This window comes from Chrysemys picta, chromosome 2 (assembly GCF_011386835.1).
Source record: "Chrysemys picta bellii isolate R12L10 chromosome 2, ASM1138683v2, whole genome shotgun sequence".
NCBI lineage: Eukaryota > Metazoa > Chordata > Testudines > Emydidae > Chrysemys > Chrysemys picta.
The window spans coordinates 233700130-233718073 of NC_088792.1; the positions used below are offsets into that span (position 1 = coordinate 233700130).

The 17944-nt window shown below is 43.6% G+C and overlaps 1 protein-coding gene across 23 annotated transcripts in view; it reads right to left on the minus strand.

The window, feature by feature from the left end:
- EYA1 (EYA transcriptional coactivator and phosphatase 1) overlaps positions 1-7984 on the minus strand; it is a 246731-nt gene extending 238747 nt beyond the window's left edge. For 15 of the 23 annotated variants that reach the window (XM_005309296.5, XM_005309290.5, XM_042845094.2 and 12 more), the window contains exon 1: positions 7767-7981. The gene's annotated coding sequence lies outside the window, so the exon portion shown is untranslated. Of the gene's footprint in view, positions 1-7766 lie in introns of all 23 variants that reach the window. The other 8 variants (XM_065582152.1, XM_065582150.1, XM_065582145.1 and 5 more) reach the window with 4 other exon arrangements.
- Between the last annotated feature and the right edge of the window lie 9960 nt (positions 7985-17944).

The window sequence follows — 17944 nt, forward strand, 5'->3', positions numbered from 1 at the left end:
CTCAACGTGCTGGAATGAAAAATACCAGACACACTTTTCCATATCTGGGTCTTGAAAGCTTAGAGGTGGTTTGTTAGGGAAGGGGAGAGGTTTTTGTGCCTCAGTTATCAAGCTTTATTCTAGTGCTACTAGTGAATGATAGTGCATACATAGAGTTTTATGTCCAAATTTTAAAGAGGTCAGTGGCTTGGGTTTTAGGGTTATATTCAGGAAGTTTGCTTTCTAGCATTTGGTAAAGAATTATTACCAAACGCTAAAAAAGAAACTTGCTAAACATAACAGCTTTTTTTTAAAAAAAAGATCAATTTAGACAGAAACCTACTAGCAGCTTTGAAAACAATTAAAGCCATTGCTTGGGGTGGACAGCCCATCCATTCCAACATAGGAACTCTGCAGCTGCAGGTTTGGTAACCTCTCTGAAGTGGCCCTAGGGATCTCAATCTAATGGATTAGACAGGGACCCAGATCTGCAAAATGTAATGTACTCACAAACTATATAAATTTCTCAGGAGTCAAATGCACACCAGCAGGGATGGTGACATGAATCTGAATCCATAAATTTTGGGTCTGCATCAGACGTTCCTGTGTAAGTGCAGTCATAGTGAAAATTCCCACATAACAAGTCAGTTTTGGAGTCTACCATGTGAGGTAGGTGTCTGCTTTTGCACACACACACTCACTCAAAAAGAACAACCCTCTCTCCACCTCAACAGGTGGACACTGTTCCACAGTGTCTAGATCTGTGGCTGGGGTGAGGTTTTTTGCGGGGGGAAGGCTCCTGCATTGATTTTTGTTTGTATGATTAGCTTGAATTTTTAAATATATGGCAAGGGTTCCTACAATCCTGGACAGCGACTTCTATAGATCTAAATAAATAAAATATACAGTGGATAAGGACATCCTGCAAAAATCTAATGCAATATATGAAGTCATCACTGCTGTAGTGACTAGCATTTCCAGTGTGAAAGCAGACTAAAAAGAAAGGCTCCTACAGAAGACAAGCAAAGAGTATCCCTGTAATTCCCCGTGCAAGATCTTGCCATTCAAAGAGATGTGTATCCATTTCTCTTCTGAGTAATTCGATAAAATGTAACACATCTCATCATGAATAAGTTCCAATATATATTACAAATCCTATTGTCCTAATTTTAACACTTCTGGGATGACCAAATGGATAATGTTTCCCTTTCACTGTTTTACAATACCAAGTATGACAACACAACAGAATACAAATTGCTTACCCAAAATGTGACATAGAAGGTGACACACCAAAACCTAACAGCTGTTTAAAAAAAAAAATTACAAATTAGGGGGACGGATAGCTCAGTGGTTTGAGCATTGGCCTGCTAAACCCAGGGTTGTGAGTTCAATCCTTGAGGGGGCCACTTAGGGATCTGGGGTAAAATCAGTACTTGGTCCTGCTAGTGAAGGCAGGGGGCTGGACTCGATGACCTTTTGGGGGTCTCGTCCAGTTCTATGAGATAATATAATATATGGAGATATACCTATTATTATAAAGCATGGAGGCCCTCTGATATTGCACATGGGCAAACTAACCACTCAGGTAAAAGCATCTATGAAGCTTGCTCCAGAACACATAAGGTAAAAAATGTATTTCTTTGTGCCCATATATTATGTAGATTCTGTAGTAAAAGGAGCCCTCAGATAAACCTTTCCAACATGGATGTGACCTGGTGGTGCCTCTTGCTATTGTAAGGAATAGCTAACTTAGATGCCTGTAAATCCAATTAGGATTTATGGCTGGGGGATAGGTACCTAATCACCATTTGTCCCTAAAACTCATCCTATATGCCTAAATTTGCTGCACATGTACTTAACTCATAACGGGCAAAATTTGGCTCTTTCAGCACTGCTCTACATCGTAGCCTGCTAGACCCGTCAACCACTACGAGTCTAAAATACCTCATTCTAATGACATCTGTCAGTTTAAAAGTTGACTGAAAAGCACGTTATCACTTAGGCCCATATACTGCCCCTGGTTAACATGAAAAATAACAACTTACATTGAGATTGATGGGAGTTGCATGTGTTTGTTGAGCAACTGGGATGTCGGAGGGAGGGAAGGAGAGGGAATCAGCACTGGTCATGGGGGGGTCTGGGACAGCTACACCACAGGATCCTATTCTCTAGAAATAGTGACAAAGACTGTGGCTGGAACCTGACGAGTCACAGGGCAGTTTAGGAGCACATAGTTTCAGCCCATGGGTTCAAACACATTTCTACATGGCACTAAATTTTGAATGCTAAACCTGTTCTTAAATGTCACTATCACATATGTACTTTTTGTTTCTTTTCTGTTTGGAATGAATAGCTCCAAGACACATTTAGAATTAATATTAGTTTAAGAAAATGCTACTGTGACAGAGAGGCCCTTTGCTGGTTCACTGCTCTGTGTCAGCAACGTGTCAGGCCTGACAAACTCACTATACACCTAACCTTGCTGCAATGGCATTTATCTAAAAAGAATATCTATTAGGTATCAAATGAAAACTTATAACACACTGGCCATTAATATCATTGTGAAATGTATGTATTAACACTATATGAACAACTACAGATACTTAGTGATATGATGCTTTAAAGTCTGTGACCAAACAAAGGGAGAAATAGGTTTCCTTCCAGATAGGAGGGAAAGTAGTTATCTCCCTGTCTATAATGTAAATTGAGCAGGGTTAACCAAAGGCAATGGTGACTATATTTGAGTCAACGGGAAATGCAAATTAACAAGAAAATGTGAAAAAGGGACCTGATGTCTGCACCACAAAGAACACACAGCAGGAGAGAGGAACTTTATCTCAGAGTACATATCAAAAGAATATATTTCAAAGATTTTCTGGACTGCAAGAAGAAGGGGAAAGAATTTCTTTACTTATCCATCACTGAGGGAACAAATAGGTCAGCGCTCTATGCATCCATGACTAGTGGAGCCCCAGCTATGTGGGTTGGTGGTACTGAGCATGAGAAACAGCTGTAGGTGAGAAAAACTGCTTTAGACAAAGACTGGAGCCTGCCAAGGTTATATGCAGTAACTCAGAAGCATGTTATACTTTCGTTTTATTTGTAACCATTTTTGTTTCTATTATCTTTGCTTAGTATCACTTAAATCTCTGTTCTTTATTAACAAACATATTCTTGGTTTTAGTATAAATTCATCTCAGTGATGTAATATTAAAGTAAACCGTGCACCCTCAGCTTAGCTAAGAGGCTGGTGTGTGTACTGTCTTTGGAGTCAACAGACTTGGTAATATCTATGAGTATCCAGTGACAGGGATTGGATGCTGTAGAGGAACCCTCTTCATGGTTTTTATCAAAGGTTGGCGTGCACCTAGGGTGACCAGATGTCCCAATTTTATAGGGCCAGTCCCAATTTTGGAGGCTTTTTCTTACATAGGCACCTATAACCCCCCCACCCCCACCCCAATTTTTTACACTTGCTATCTGGTCACCCTAGGTGCACTTACTGTTAACCTGCAAGGCAAGGATAGGACTGGCAGAGTCCTGAGGAGAGTGCTGGAAAGACTGGTGTTGCACTGGAGCTGATGCCCAGTTATCAAACATAGACTCCCTCACACTGGAGGCAAGGGAGGTAAGTAACAAGGTCATCCACAGTCCTGGGCACTCCTCAAAGGTGTCATAGTTACAAAGCATTAATAAATGTTATGAAACTTATGAATGAAAAGTCTGAAAACACAAAACGTAAAATGCAACCAGAACATTTATCTAACCAGTGAGTGAAAGAAAGTGTAAGCTATCTTAGAAGTAAACTTCAATTTTACACTTATATATTGACTTTACAACCTACATTTTGGTACTGGATGAAACCAAACAGATGTAATAACTATGTATGTGTTTTAAAAAGCCTTTTTTGCATTTGTTATAAGTGTCGTTTAAAGGTTATGGTATTGCTTGATTTTACATTGCTAGGTTGTTTTTGTAAAGAAGGTTATGAAATACTTCCAGCCTACAAATTTGATACCTGGCTGTAAGATATTTTATCACACACAAAATATACTGGTTTTGCATATCGTAGCCCAAAATAGTAACGCTTTACTAACATTCAGGTACCTGTAATTAATACAAAAATCACATTTAAAAGTATCACAGCTATCTATGCTTCCAACAAATTTGCTAATCTTAATCCTCTTTCAAACGTTAACCACTTTCACCATCATTACTCAAGGTTATAAGAAAGTTATTTACTGGCTTAGACAAAGGAAAAACAGTTTTATAAAGAGTAAGAAAGGTAAATAATAGAATGAATTTGCACATATTACATCTGCATATAGCATGTACCTTTGCTTCATAACACAGTAATTGCATATTTTCTCTCTTGTGGGCACTTCTGCTAAACAGTCACAAAAAAGGACAGCTTCAGAGAATACAATAATCTAGTATGCTAAGTACACCTCTACCCCGATATAACGCGACCCGATATAACACGAATTCGGATATAACGTGGTAAAGCAGCGCTCCGGGGGGGGGAGGGAAGGGGGCTGCGCACTCCGGCGGATCAAAACACGTTCACTATAACGCGGTTTCACCAATAACGCGGTAAAAATTTTTGGCTCCCGAGGACAGCGTTATATCAGGGTAGAGGTGTACAAAGGGAAGACTCTGGAAATGTATGGATTGACATCCTGGCCCGATTGAAGTCAATGGCAAAATAACCAGTGGATTAATCTTGGCTGTGTCACTGATCCTCTCTGCAGCCTTCATTGAATCACTTAAACCTTCTGCCTTACATTTTTTATAAGATGAAGATAACTGTACCTCCCACAAGGAGATAGACGATCCTCCCTTTATCTAAAATCCATTCCCCCTGGCCTCCACTGCCTCCCTTAGCGCGCCCCCCATCCATTCTCCCCATCACCTCTGGCCCCCACTGCCTCCCTACCCACTTCCCCATCCAGGGATAATTTGTCCCTGGGCTTGCCAGGGATGACTATATCTGTTGTTGTGAAAAGTCATATTTGTATGTTTAATCACTTTTCACAGCAGCAGACTTACTTGCTAGCAAGTCTAAAAAAAAGCAACAACAACAAAAAGACAAGAATGTGCATGTGCAAAGTACCTTATTTGTGTTTCTATTCTGTTTAGGTCCAGTAAAGAATAGAAACAAGTGTACATTATTTTTATTAGAGTGCAAAAAATCCCAACATAAACAAATTGCAATGATTTGGACATGTATATGGGCATATTTATTTGTCTTTCCTAAACCTAATTAGGAATTTTAGTTAAAACTGTAAAAGTGGCCACCAGCAAGAGTTGGTGGCCGCACTCTGAGGCCACCAAAATTTTTAGACTCATAGACTCATAGACTTTAAGGTCAGAAGGGACCATTACGATCATCTAGTCTGACCTCCCGCATGATGCAGGCCACAAAAGCTGACCCACCCATCCTGGAATAATTCTCTCCCTTGACTCAGCTGTTGAAGTCCCCAAATCGTGATTTAAAGACTTCAAGTCGTAGAGAATCCTCCAGCAAGCGACCCCTTCCCCATGCTGTGGAGGAAGGCAAAAAACCTCCAGGGCCTCTGCCAATCTACCCTGGAGGAAAATTCCTTCCTGACCCCAAATATGGCGATCAGATGAAACCTGAGCATGCGGGCAAGATTCTCCAGCCAGACCCTCCGGAAAAAGTTCTCTGTAGTAACTTTTAATATCCCATCATTGACCATTATTACTAATTACCAGCAAAGGCACGTTATTGACCTATTGACTAAAATCACGTTATCCCATCAAACCATCCCCTCCATAAACTTATCAAGCTTAATCTTAAAGCCAGAGAGGTCTTTCGCCCCCACTGTTTCCCTCGGAAGGCTGTTCCAGAACTTCACCCCTCTGATGGTTAGAAACCTTCGTCTAATTTCAAGCCTAAACTTCCCGACGGCCAGTAGTTGTGAGAACCCCTGCTCTATATAGAAGGCAGATCAAACACTCCCATCTTTTGTGCCTCCGCTTCACTACATTGGCAATCATTTAATTCAAAGTAAAAAACAATTAACTTGAGATAGCTAACATGTCTGTAAGGCTAATCTAAACACTCAAAGGTTTGTTCTAGACTACAGTGGAAGTCTTGCACTATTGCTACTGTACAGTGCTCCTCCTATATTCTGTCTGTATTTTAACAAAGTTAATACAAATTGCTCTCCTCCATGCAATGTAACAGAAGAGAACAATGTTCCTTAGAGTCTAGAAAGAAAACAAATTTGAACCTAATGTTATTTAATTTAAGAAAACTCTGCTCTTTGTAATTGTGCATACTGTACTTATGTTGTGTGTGAAGTGGTATTTGGAATAACAAAAACAATTTTTAAAAGGAGAGGCAGTTAAGCCAAAACAATTGGTTCTCAACATTTTTGGATCCACAATCAACAAAATGGACCAAAAAGAATCACCCTGTAACCAATTATAATGCGGTTGTAGGATGTGGGTCATAGGAAGGCATAATAGAAAGATTTTGGATGCTGGGGCTGCGGTGGATAAGGACAGCAAGGGGAACCTGTAGGCATGAACCTTCCCCAGTCCCAAAACTTAGCATTGTCAAGGATAAGAAGGAAAAGCCAATGGCTGGAGCTTGAGGACAGGAAAGGGTAGAGGGCAAGTTCTTTCCCTGCCCTCCCCACCCCTAATTCCTGGCAACCACAGGGTATTACTGATTTTCTTCCCCTCACTGCCAATGGAAATGACCCATTTCTGAGTCATGCCCCACATGGGTTGAGAAACACTCGTTTAGAGAAATAAGAAGACTACTGAAGTGAAGTGCTCCTGAGATTTAATCCTGGCACTAACAATGTCTCACCATGCAACCTTTACTCTGTTTTCTCCTCTGTAAAACAGGGAGAATACCCACCTATCAGAGTGGGCGGTTGTGAGGATTAGTTATTTAACATATACTGTGTTCGAAGTGAGACCACTCAGAAAAGGGTTGAAGAGAAACATCCTACTGCTTCTGTGCATTACTGCAGAACTGCACGTTATTTTATGATTTGCTCTACATACCAAACACGCATCCAAGCAATTCCAAGGCCAAAAGGACCTTTCTCTCCCTCCCCCTCCCCAGTCATCATTTCAACTCCTAAAAACACACATGAAGACATTCACAATGAGACAGTGACATTCAGCTCATTTAAATACTTCATAGCTTCAAATAATGTCAGTCATATACCCAGGTGTCTGGCCCTGGAAACTGGAACTGGTCATCTAACCTATGTGCATGATGCAGTCCCCTAGGAGCAACTATGGACAGGCAGCACAAGTGTCAGCACCTTGCAGGGCTCAGACATCACCGTGCCTTCCGCCTCCCCCCAATGACCTTTGCTGTCTTTCTTTCAACTCCCTTGGCTTAACTATAGAGCTAGAAGGCGAGACTATTCTGCATTTAAACCTCCTGCAAATCCTGCGCACAGGGAGCCAGCTAAGAGCTACTGTGGCCGGCCCTTAATATTTGCCGCGGTCTCTGGGGCTGAGTGGCAGGTTACAATTTCACAAGATCTAATCGTCCATGCACGTAAAACAAACAGGCTCCCCACAGAGCCGTAGCATTTACCCCCCATGACCCCCCATTTGCAGCCCCACGTGCCAGGCAACATTCAGACCCGCATACATCCTCCCGGGGGCATGCAGGGGCCCCAGAACGCCTACAACCCCCGGGCCATGCGCACCCCCGCGCGGCGCCCCTCACCCGCCTGCTCCAGCGGGGCCATGCGGGGAAGCAGGACGGGCAGCGCGATGACCGGACTCACTTCGAAGTGGAGGACGCGGGGAAGCGGCGCTCCCGCAGCAAACGCCGGGCGGGAGGCACGTTCTCGGGGCCCGCAGCGCTCAGGGTGCCTGGGCGGGGCGGGGCGTGGGTGGCACCAGCCGGTTGGCGCTCGCTTCCCCGGCCTTCAGTCCGGCGTCTCCTGCAGGAAGGAGTCCGGCCGCCGCCGCCCTCCACCTGAGCAGCCCCAGCTCCTGCCTCCCTCTCCGCCTCGCGGCCGCAGCGCGCCTACCCGGGCCCTGAGCGGCTGGAACGGTCCGCCCACGCCGCGGCCTGAGAGGCGCAGGCAGGAGCCGGAGCTGTGCTCGCCAGCGCCCGTCCTGCCCCCCCTCTCCAGATTACTATCGAGGTCTCCCCATGCCCTTCAGTGGACGCAGGCGGGACCCCATGCTCTCAGCCACACCCCTAGGGGGTGTAAGGCAGTGCTGCCCTTGGCCCATGGGGTCCTTAAGCGCCAGGAAGCCTGAGGTCATTTTAGACACGGCAAGGGCTGGGCAGGCAGTGAGGGGGTCTTGGTGTCTTGCAGCGCTGCACATGGTCCTGTCTTAAAGGTCCGAGGGGTAGCCGTGTTAGTCTGGATCTGTAAAAAGCAACAGAGAGTCCTGGGGCACCTTTAAGACAGCATCCGACGAAGTGGGCATTCACCCACGAAAGCTTATGCTCCAATACATCTGTTAGTTGTAAAGGTGCCACAGGACTCTCTGTTGCTGGTCTTAAAGGGGCACTATGGGGTTAGAAATCACACATGCCCCCTCCTCTGCCCGTGGGCACTCCACCATGGCCCCTGGGTTGCCTTCAGAATCCACTAGCAGAGCTTCCTCCCCTCCAAAGCCACCACCTGGCCAGAGGGGTGGGCAGCCCTCAGCCAGTGCTCCCATCATAAATGGACCCAGACCCTATCAGCAGTATTTTATATTCAATGGCCTGTCCATAGGGTTGCCAACTTAGTGATTGCAGAAAACCGATCACCCTGGCTGCTCCTTCCTCGAGGCCCCGCCCCTTCTCTAAGGCTCTGCCCCCGCTCACTCCATCCCCAACCCCTCCCTGGCTTGCTCTCCCCCACCCTCACTCGCTCATTTTCATGGGGCTGGGGTAGGGGGTTGAGGTGCAAGAGGGGGTGAGGGCTCTCAGGTGGGGCCAGGGATGAGGGGTTTGGGATGCAGGAGGGGGTTGGGGATGGGGCCGAGGGATTCAGCGTGTGGGAGGGGGTTCTGGGCTGGGGCAGGCAGTTCAGGTGTGGGAGGAGATTTGGGGTGCAGGCTACAGGCAGCGCTTACATCAGGCGGCTCCCGGGAAGCAGCAACATGTCCCTCTGGCTCCTAGGAGCAGGGGCTTCCAGGGGGCTCCATGCACTCTCCCCATCTGCAGGCGCCACCTCTGCAGCTCCCATTGGCTGTGGTTCCCAGCGAATGGGAGCAGCGGAGGCAGCACCCAGTGTCTCCCTGGCCACCCCTGCACCTAGGAGCCAGAAGGACATGCCAGCCGCTTCGGGGCGCCACATGGAGCTGGCTGCTGCAGCCAACAGGACTTTTAGCAGCCTGGTCAGCTGTGCTGACCGGAGATGCCAGGGTCCCTTTTCGACCAGGCTTTCTGGTAAAAAAATGGATACCTGGCAACCCTACCTGTCCACTCAGTGATATCAATTTCTTCTGCTGGAGGGAGGGGGCAGCAAGGGTAACCTGGGAGCAGTACCACGCAGGGAACCATGTTCCTGAGGGAGTATGGCATAAATCCAGGAAGCTGTGCAGAGGCACCAGGCCTTCTCCATGTGGACCTCAAACTATCTTCTCATTCAGAGAGCCAACCGTCTGCTAGTAAACATCATCCCTTCCAGATCTAATAAAGAGGAAACTCCATGGGCCATATTTCTCACTGTCTTGCCCCTTGTATAATCATGACATCTGTCCAAAGTGGATATAAACCACTGTCAAATCAGAATTCTCTGCTCACTTAAACTAGAGATAGACCATTACACCAGTACAAGGTGAATCAGAGCCTTTGAGTCTAAAGTCAGATAGTTTGTCTAATGTAAAAGCATACATCCAATTTTGTTTGCTTTACCTATGTTAAAATCTTATGTATGTGACTAAGTGTTTGCAGGATTAAGGTCCAAATTTTATCCTTTTTTATCCACACATATACACACAAACTAAGGGGATGGGGAGCCATCACAACCTAATTTTCCCCCTTTATATTTCCCCGCTTAAGTAATTTCAAACACATTCTTCTCCTCTCCAATAAATAGTCCTAACAAACCTCTTCCAGCACGATACTATCCCCTTCTTTTGTGTTGATTATAAGGATTTTCCATTCCCCAAAGATACAAAACATATCTTTAATTTTTGACAAATAAAGGCCTGCATCCTACAATTTACACTTATTCCTATAAAGTCAATGGGGCTACTCACATGCTTAGGGTTAAGCATGCACATAAATATTTGCAGAATTGGCATCTGACTCAGATGATGAAAATGAAAGTGAGTCAATCTGCACTGCTTTATATCATTATCAAGCAGAACCAGTCAACATCATGGAAGCATGTTCTCTGGAATGGTGGTTAAAGCATGAAGGGGCATACAAATATTTAACATACCTGGCATGTGAATACCTTGCAATGCCAGCTACAACAGTGCCATGTGAACGCCTGTATTCCTTTCAGGTGACATTGTAAATAAGAAGCAGGTACCATTATCTTCCATAAATGTAAACAAGCTTGCATGTCAGAGCGATTGGCTGAACAAGAAGTAGGACCGAGTTGACTTGCAGGCTCTGAAGTTTTATATTGTCTTGTTTTTGAGTGCAGTTATATAAAAAATAATTCTACATTTGTAAGTTGCACTTTCACGAGAAAGAAATTGCACTGCAGTAGTTGTATGAGGTGAATTGAAAAATACTATTTCTTTATCTTTACACTGCAAATATTTGTAATAACAATATAAAGTGGGTTATGTACTCTGTATGCTGTGTTGTAATTGAACTCAATATATTTGAAAATGTAGAAAATATTTGAATAGATGGTATTCTATTGTTTACCAGTGCAATTAAAAGTGATTAAAAAAATCTCATGATCAATTTTAAAAATTGTTTGACAGTCCTAGAACATAGCATAGAATGTCAATCTTTAAATGTTATATAGCACATCAGTACCATGATACAGAAATTCTTCAGATCTGATCTTGCAATGTTTCTACTGACTTCCTACTACAGGTTTTTTCAGAGAGGGGAGGACTTGTGTCCATGCAGTAAGAAGGATGAACTAAGGCCTGTTGTCCCTGATCTATACACACATCACAACTGCTACTGGGGTTAAAGTTCAGTTCCACACACACATAGTCCTAAATGTTCTTGATACTTTCTGTTTAAAATAGAAACCATATGCTCCTTATGAAGCCTATTCCTATGAGATGTTGATCAATACCCTCAATGTCCATTGAAATTAATGGAAGTTGTGAATGCTCAACGCATGACGAGTTGCTGAGCTCCTTGTTGGAGCAGGCCCTTTATCTGCACTGGAACTCCCACTGATTTTAAGTGGTATATGGCCCTTAATATTACTTCAAAATATTTTGAGGCTTTTTAATACATCTTATTGATTACTATTAGTAATGGATCCTATTCAATAACAAATGTACATATTCAGAGCTCTAGTATTTGGAAGACATCAATGCATTTGAGGGGCTGACAGCCATTCCTAGCTAAACTGTTGCTTTTCCTCATATTCTGACCCCCTCCAAAACAAGGAGGTCTCCAGAACTGTTTCTGGCATTTGTGATGAATCTCAGACCCCAATAAAGGGTATGGTTTGGCTAAAAGTAGTAAGAGATTTAGCACCATGTACAATTTCTCATCTGAAATAGGCGTTTCAGGAGCCAGTTTCTTGAACACAAATTTCTTCCAGACACTGTTGGAATAAACAATGCTTTCTAGCCTCCTCCAATATATTGCCAATAGGATCTGTCTTTACACATCTTTCAGTTAAATCAGTGATCCAAATACAAGATTCATTGCTCATAATTTGGATTTTTTACAATCTCAGAAATTTGGGTTCATTGACCAATGAGTGGATTATACTCTTCTATACAAAGTGTTTCTGGTTTTCCTTTTGGTCAGATCTAGAGCTAAATTCTACTCTTCTTATTCCTGGGAGTAAGTTGAGTAGTGCTTGGTCTGTAATATAGATCTCTTAATTTATGGAGTAATTTATTATTATAGTAGTGCCAAAAGGGACAACCACGAACAGGGCCCCATTGTGCTAGGCACAGTACAAAGTAGCAGATTGTAAGCTCCTGGGGCTGGGCCAATCTAAATGGACAAGATAGTCACAAAGCGAGGAAAGGGGGTGGGAGGGATGGGGTGGCATTTACTTAGGAAGAGAGAGGCTAAATGGAAAGGAAAGGGGGGCAGGTGTGGAGTGATGCTGAAGTGAAGAAACGTGAGGGAGAAGTTTGCGGCAAACAGCCAATCAGCACAGGGCAGAGAAATCCAGTAAATAGGGTAGAAAGTTATCAATGGCCAGAACTCAGCTCCCTGTTTTGGCTGCTTTTGCTCCCACCAGCTGGAGTCTCCGGCTGGCTCCTTTCTATAGTTCCCCGACCAAGGCCACTTTTATTCCCATTCTACTCCATAGCCCATACAGCTATGATAGAGTGAACTAAATTGTGCTCTACCACATGCATCATAGACAGAATTGTTAACCATAGACATGATCCTTCCTTATTCATGAAAATAAAGGCTTGCTAAAGTGGGCCCTTAAGTTCCAATTTCATAGTCAATTCTGCCCTCAGTTATACCTAACTGAAAGAAAGAGTGCAGCTTGACTTGCAGACTCCTAAGGGGAGTTTTCAGGGCTCACATTTCTGAGAGGGAAAACATGGCTATTTTTTTACTTGGAAACATCTATGTCTTTGAGACCCCATAAAGCTAGCACCCCATGATGCCACATTTATAAAATGACTTTTCACAACAGAACTTCACTTGAACTGTTTCAGAACAACTACAACACAGCAGAATAGAAATGGTTTCCACAAAAATGACTCAATTTCATCCTATTGCTCTTAGCTATGCTCTCTTGGACTGCCCTAAACAATTCATCTCACACCTTGGAGTTTACATTGTTTATATCCTTGGTTAGATTATTATTTTCTCCGCATTATAAGGTGGTCAAGAAAATGTAGTTCTTAAGGTTTCTTCCTAAGTAAATATATTTGATTGATAATCTTTCCAATCTAACTTCTTTTTCTGAAATCCCTTCAGTTTGTCAACATCTTTCTGGTTGTGAGGTACGCAGAATTGAACCCATTATTCTTCAGGTGGTCTTCCCAATGTGTTTGGAAAAAAAGGAACTGTCATCTTCCTGCTCCGTGACTTTAACATATTGTAAATTAAGGACTCCATCTGTTCCTATTGAAATGAATGGCAGACTCCAATGGAAGCAGGATGTGGTCTTTCAACATTTATTCCTGGATTTTTCTTAACTCGAGTTTTGCTATCATCATAGTCTATTCTGTACGGTCCTGTTAATCTCTTTGTGGATGAATAGTCCTTAGATCCATCCAGACACCACATTGTTCATCATTACTATTTTCTAAGGACCCAGTCTTGAAAACATTTACCCTTGCTTTGTTAATGGGGTACTCATGTAAGTAAGCCTAGTCACAGATATAAGAGTTTACAGGACTTGACCCCAAATGAAACATCTTTTAGATTACACTGGTCTACAATTTTTGAGAAGTCGTCTGCTTCAGAGATAAAATGTGCTATTTATTATGTATTTTGATGTGCTGAATTCAAATATGACAATTAAAACAACTGTTTGGCTACTGTTTCTAAGATATTTAAGTTTTTACATTTTATGTCTGTGTATATTGTATAGATAGTAGAGTTTTAATCATAAATTGTAAACCTAGGTCTTTTCATGTGTTTATGGTTGCTTTACATGATAATATTTCACCTGTCCTGTTTATGTAACACTTTAAAAATCAGCAAAAGGGTTATATAAATAAAATTTATTATGAAACAAAAGGCAAAAATTGATTATGTACATAGTTTAGTCCTATTCAGTGTCTACTCGGCGCTTCTTGGCTTGTCTCTTGTATTCATTAAATGGAGCATCTCTTGTTACTGTCCAGCAATAGTCTGCAAGCATTGATGGGCTCCATTTGCCCTGATAGCGTTTCTCCATTGTTGCAATGTCCTGGTGAAATCGCTCGCCGTGCTCATCGCTCACTGCTCCCCAGTTCAGTGGAAAAAAATCTAGATGAGAGTGCAAAAAATGTATCTTTTGTGACATGTTGCAACCAAGGCTTTTGGATGCCTTGAGGAGGTTTTCCACCAACAACCTGTAATTGTCTGCCTTGTTGTTTCTGAGAAAATTTATTGCCACTAACTGGAAGGCTTTCCGTGCCATCTTTTCCTTGCCAAGCAGTGCATGGTCAAATGTATCATCTCGAAGAAGTTCACGAATCTGAGGACCAACAAAGACACCTTCCTTTATCTTAGCTTCACTTAACCTTGGAAATTTTCCACGGAGGTACTTGAAAGCTGCTTGTGTTTTGTCAATGGCCTTGACAAAGTTCTTCATCAGACCCAGCTTGATGTGTAAGGGTGGTAACAAAATCTTTCTTGATTCAACAAGTGGTGGATGCTGAACACTTTTCCTCCCAGGCTCCAATGACTGTCAGAGTGGCCAATCTTTCTTGATGTAGTGGGAATCTCTTGCATGACTATCCCATTCACAGAGAAAACAGCAGTACTTTGTGTATCCAGTCTGCAGACTAAGCAAGAGAGCAACAACCTTCAAATCGCCACAAAGCTGCCACTGATGTTGGTCATAGTTTATGCACCTCAAAAGTTGTTTCATGTTGTCATAGGTTTCCTTCATATGGACTGCATGACCAACTGGAATTGATGGCAAAACATTGCCATTATGCAGTAAAACAGCTTTAAGACTCGTCTTCAATGAATCAATGAACAGTCTCCACTCATCTGGATCGTGAACGATGTTGAGGGCTGCCATCACACCATCGATGTTGTTGCAGGCTACAAGATCACCTTCCATGAAGAAGAATGGGACAAGATCCTTTTGACAGTCACGGAACATGGAAACCCTAAAATCACCTGCCAGAGATTCCACTGCTGTAGTCTGGAGCCCAACAGCTCTGCCTTACTCTTGGGTAGTTCCAAATCCCTGACAAGGTCATTCAGTTCACCTTGTGTTATGAGGTGTGGTTCAGAGGAGGAGGATGGGAGAAAATGTGGGTCCTGTGACATTGATGGTTCAGGATCAGAAGTTTCATCCTCTTCCTCTTCCTCGTCTGACTCAAGTGAGAATGATTCTGGTGCATCAGGAACCGGCAGTCCTTCTCCGTGGGGTACTAGGCGTATAGCTGATGGAATGTTTGGAGAATGCACAGTCCACTTTTTCTTCTTTGACACACCTTTCCCAACTGGAGGCACCATGCAGAAATAACAATTGCTGGTATGATCTGTTGGCTCTCTCCAAATCATTGGCACTGCAAAAGGCATAGATTTCCTTTTCCTGTTCAACCACTGGCGAAGATTTGTTGCACAAGTGTTGCAGCATATGTGTGGGGCCCACCTCTTGTCCTGATCTCCAATTTTGCAGCCAAAATAAAGGTGATAGTCTTTCTTAACCATAGTGGTTATACTGTGCTTTTGTGATGCAAAAGTCACTTCACCACAAACCTAGCAGAAGTTATCTGCACTGTTCACACAAGTACGAGGCATCTCTGCTCACTTTGGCTAAACAGAAATGTGTCCCTTTGCAAATTCAAACTCTGACAAATAAGAGAGCACGACACTGTATGATTTCTAGAGCTGATATAGGGCAATTTGTTCAGCAGAGTGATGTAAGCTTTGTTTTGATTGCATCATCCATGACTTCTAGGAATAACATGATGCAATTGATATCATGTATGACGCAATACCAGCTTCAGATTGCATCATTCATTGTTTTGCCTAAAAAGCAAGTACTGTCCAAACCCAGTCATAGATTTATTCATAGATCCAGTCAAAGATGTATTTTAGTCATTTCTAGTTTAAATTGAGATCCCTTCCCTTTATAACTCACTTATCTCCACCATTCCCAAGTCAAGGGTCATATATATTGACTCAATAACATATCTTGAAAACTAGAGCCAATCAACAATTTTAAGCATCATTTTCGTTCTCAGTGACCCAGAATTAGTAAAGTTTGACTACATTTATTTCAGAAGCATTTTGGCTGTAGATCAGTGTTATTAGTCCTCAGATTAAATTGTATTCTATCCTTTCCATATTTCTAAACTCCCCATATTGTTGCTGTTTTATCCTTATTCTCATTCACATCTCCAAATTTAGTATTATCTGCAAATTGAAGTAATGTGTTAAACTTCAGTCTCTCTGATTAGCATGAGTTTAGGCCAATTTTTTCATAAAAAGGGGCCTAGAACTAGGATCTTAAATCCATATTAAGATCCTGAGCCAGTACTGGTGCCAGTAGCACTATGGAGCCGGGCCCATCCTCAGAAGGGGCCCCAGCCTGCTCCACTTGCACTGCGCCCTGAAACCCCGCCAGCCCGCTGGCTCACCCCCCACCTCTGCCCCCCACTCCTCTCAGCCTGCTGGCTGGCCGGATCTCAGTGCACCTCTGACTCTGTGCAGTTTCTCCTTCCCACCACCTGTGGGGCCCCGTCTGTCTCCCCGGAGCTGTGACGACTGGGTCTGGTGCAGAAGCCAGTCTCAGCCAGTTGTGGGGAGGGGAGTAGGGGGGGCGCTTGGCTGGGCCCCTCCAGGCAAGTGGGTCCTGATGAGGGAGCCCGACTGGAGCAGGCACTGGCCTGGCTGATCTCGCCACTCCCGAGGAGTCGGAATGATTCCTTGCCCTGAGACCAGCCCTGGCTGCGCTGCTGCCTCAGCCCAGCAGACACAGTCGCCTCCCAGCAGAGCTGGTGAGTGTGGCCGGGAAGCAGGGCATGGGGAAGTGGGCCTCTGGGGGATTTGAGAGGGGTGCTGGGCTGTGAGGGAGTGGGGAAGATCTGTATGTGTTGGGGCACTAAGGAGTGGGGGTTCTGTGTGGGGTGCTGGGCAGTTGTGGTGGGGCTGTGGGCAGGAGGGCGCTGGGCAGGGGTGGTATGCAAGGCGATGTGCATTTATGGGTGGGTCTGCGGGGGTTGCTGGGCATAGCAGGTCTTGGGGGGCTCTGGCCATAGGGAGTTGGAAGCCCAGTGGGGGGGCTGGGTGGTGCAGTATGGGCCTGCCCCTGAGGGAAAGGGGCATGCTGGCAGCACAGGGCCAGGTGGGCCACTGTGCATCTGGCAACTGCCAGTTTGTAAACAGTGCCCTAGCACTGGGCTGGGCGGGGCTGCTCATGTCCCATTGCCACTGGCCAGCCCCTCGCTCCAGGGACCGACTTCCCTGCACCCTGTTGCATTGCCCCCAGGGGGCCCACAAATATGTTTGGCGCTAGGCCCACAAAAGGTTAATCCGGCCCTGTCCTGAGCTACTGGGGCTCAGGCCACATATTTAAGGCTTCACTCCTGCAAACACAGTGTAACTTGATTTCTGTGTGACTATGCACAGTAGTAAAGTTAAGCGTGTACCTCAGTATTTGCAAGATTGGGAATTAAGTTCCTAAATGTCAGTTTAGAAGCCTAATTTTAGGCACCTATTTTTGAATCTTAAACTTTAATATATTCTAATGTTTTCACTGATTTTTCTTAGAGTATGTGATCTATCATTATCCACTTTTTTGTTTTATTAACTAATTAGTGTCGTGTTTATTGGTTTTTATTCACAATTATAACTTGCAGTTGGGTTTTCCATTCATCTCACTACGTGACATTATTATATACATAGCAAGCACCGGTTAGCATAAAAGGAAACTGCCTAGTATATCAAAGAAAAATCACATTTATAATAAAGAACTGATAGTATTTTGATCTTTTCATCTTCAAGGTGCTTTAAAGTATGACCTAGCTGGTCAGTTAACTATTTTTCTTTAAATATAATAAGGCAGAAGATAAAATTAATATACTGTGCTAATCATATCATTAAAATTGTTTTAATCACACTAACAAAATAATGTTGAAGATCTGCTGTGGCAATCCATTTATGATATTGTAAAAGCAGAGTTACACAAACACTTCCAAAAGATTTCTGTAA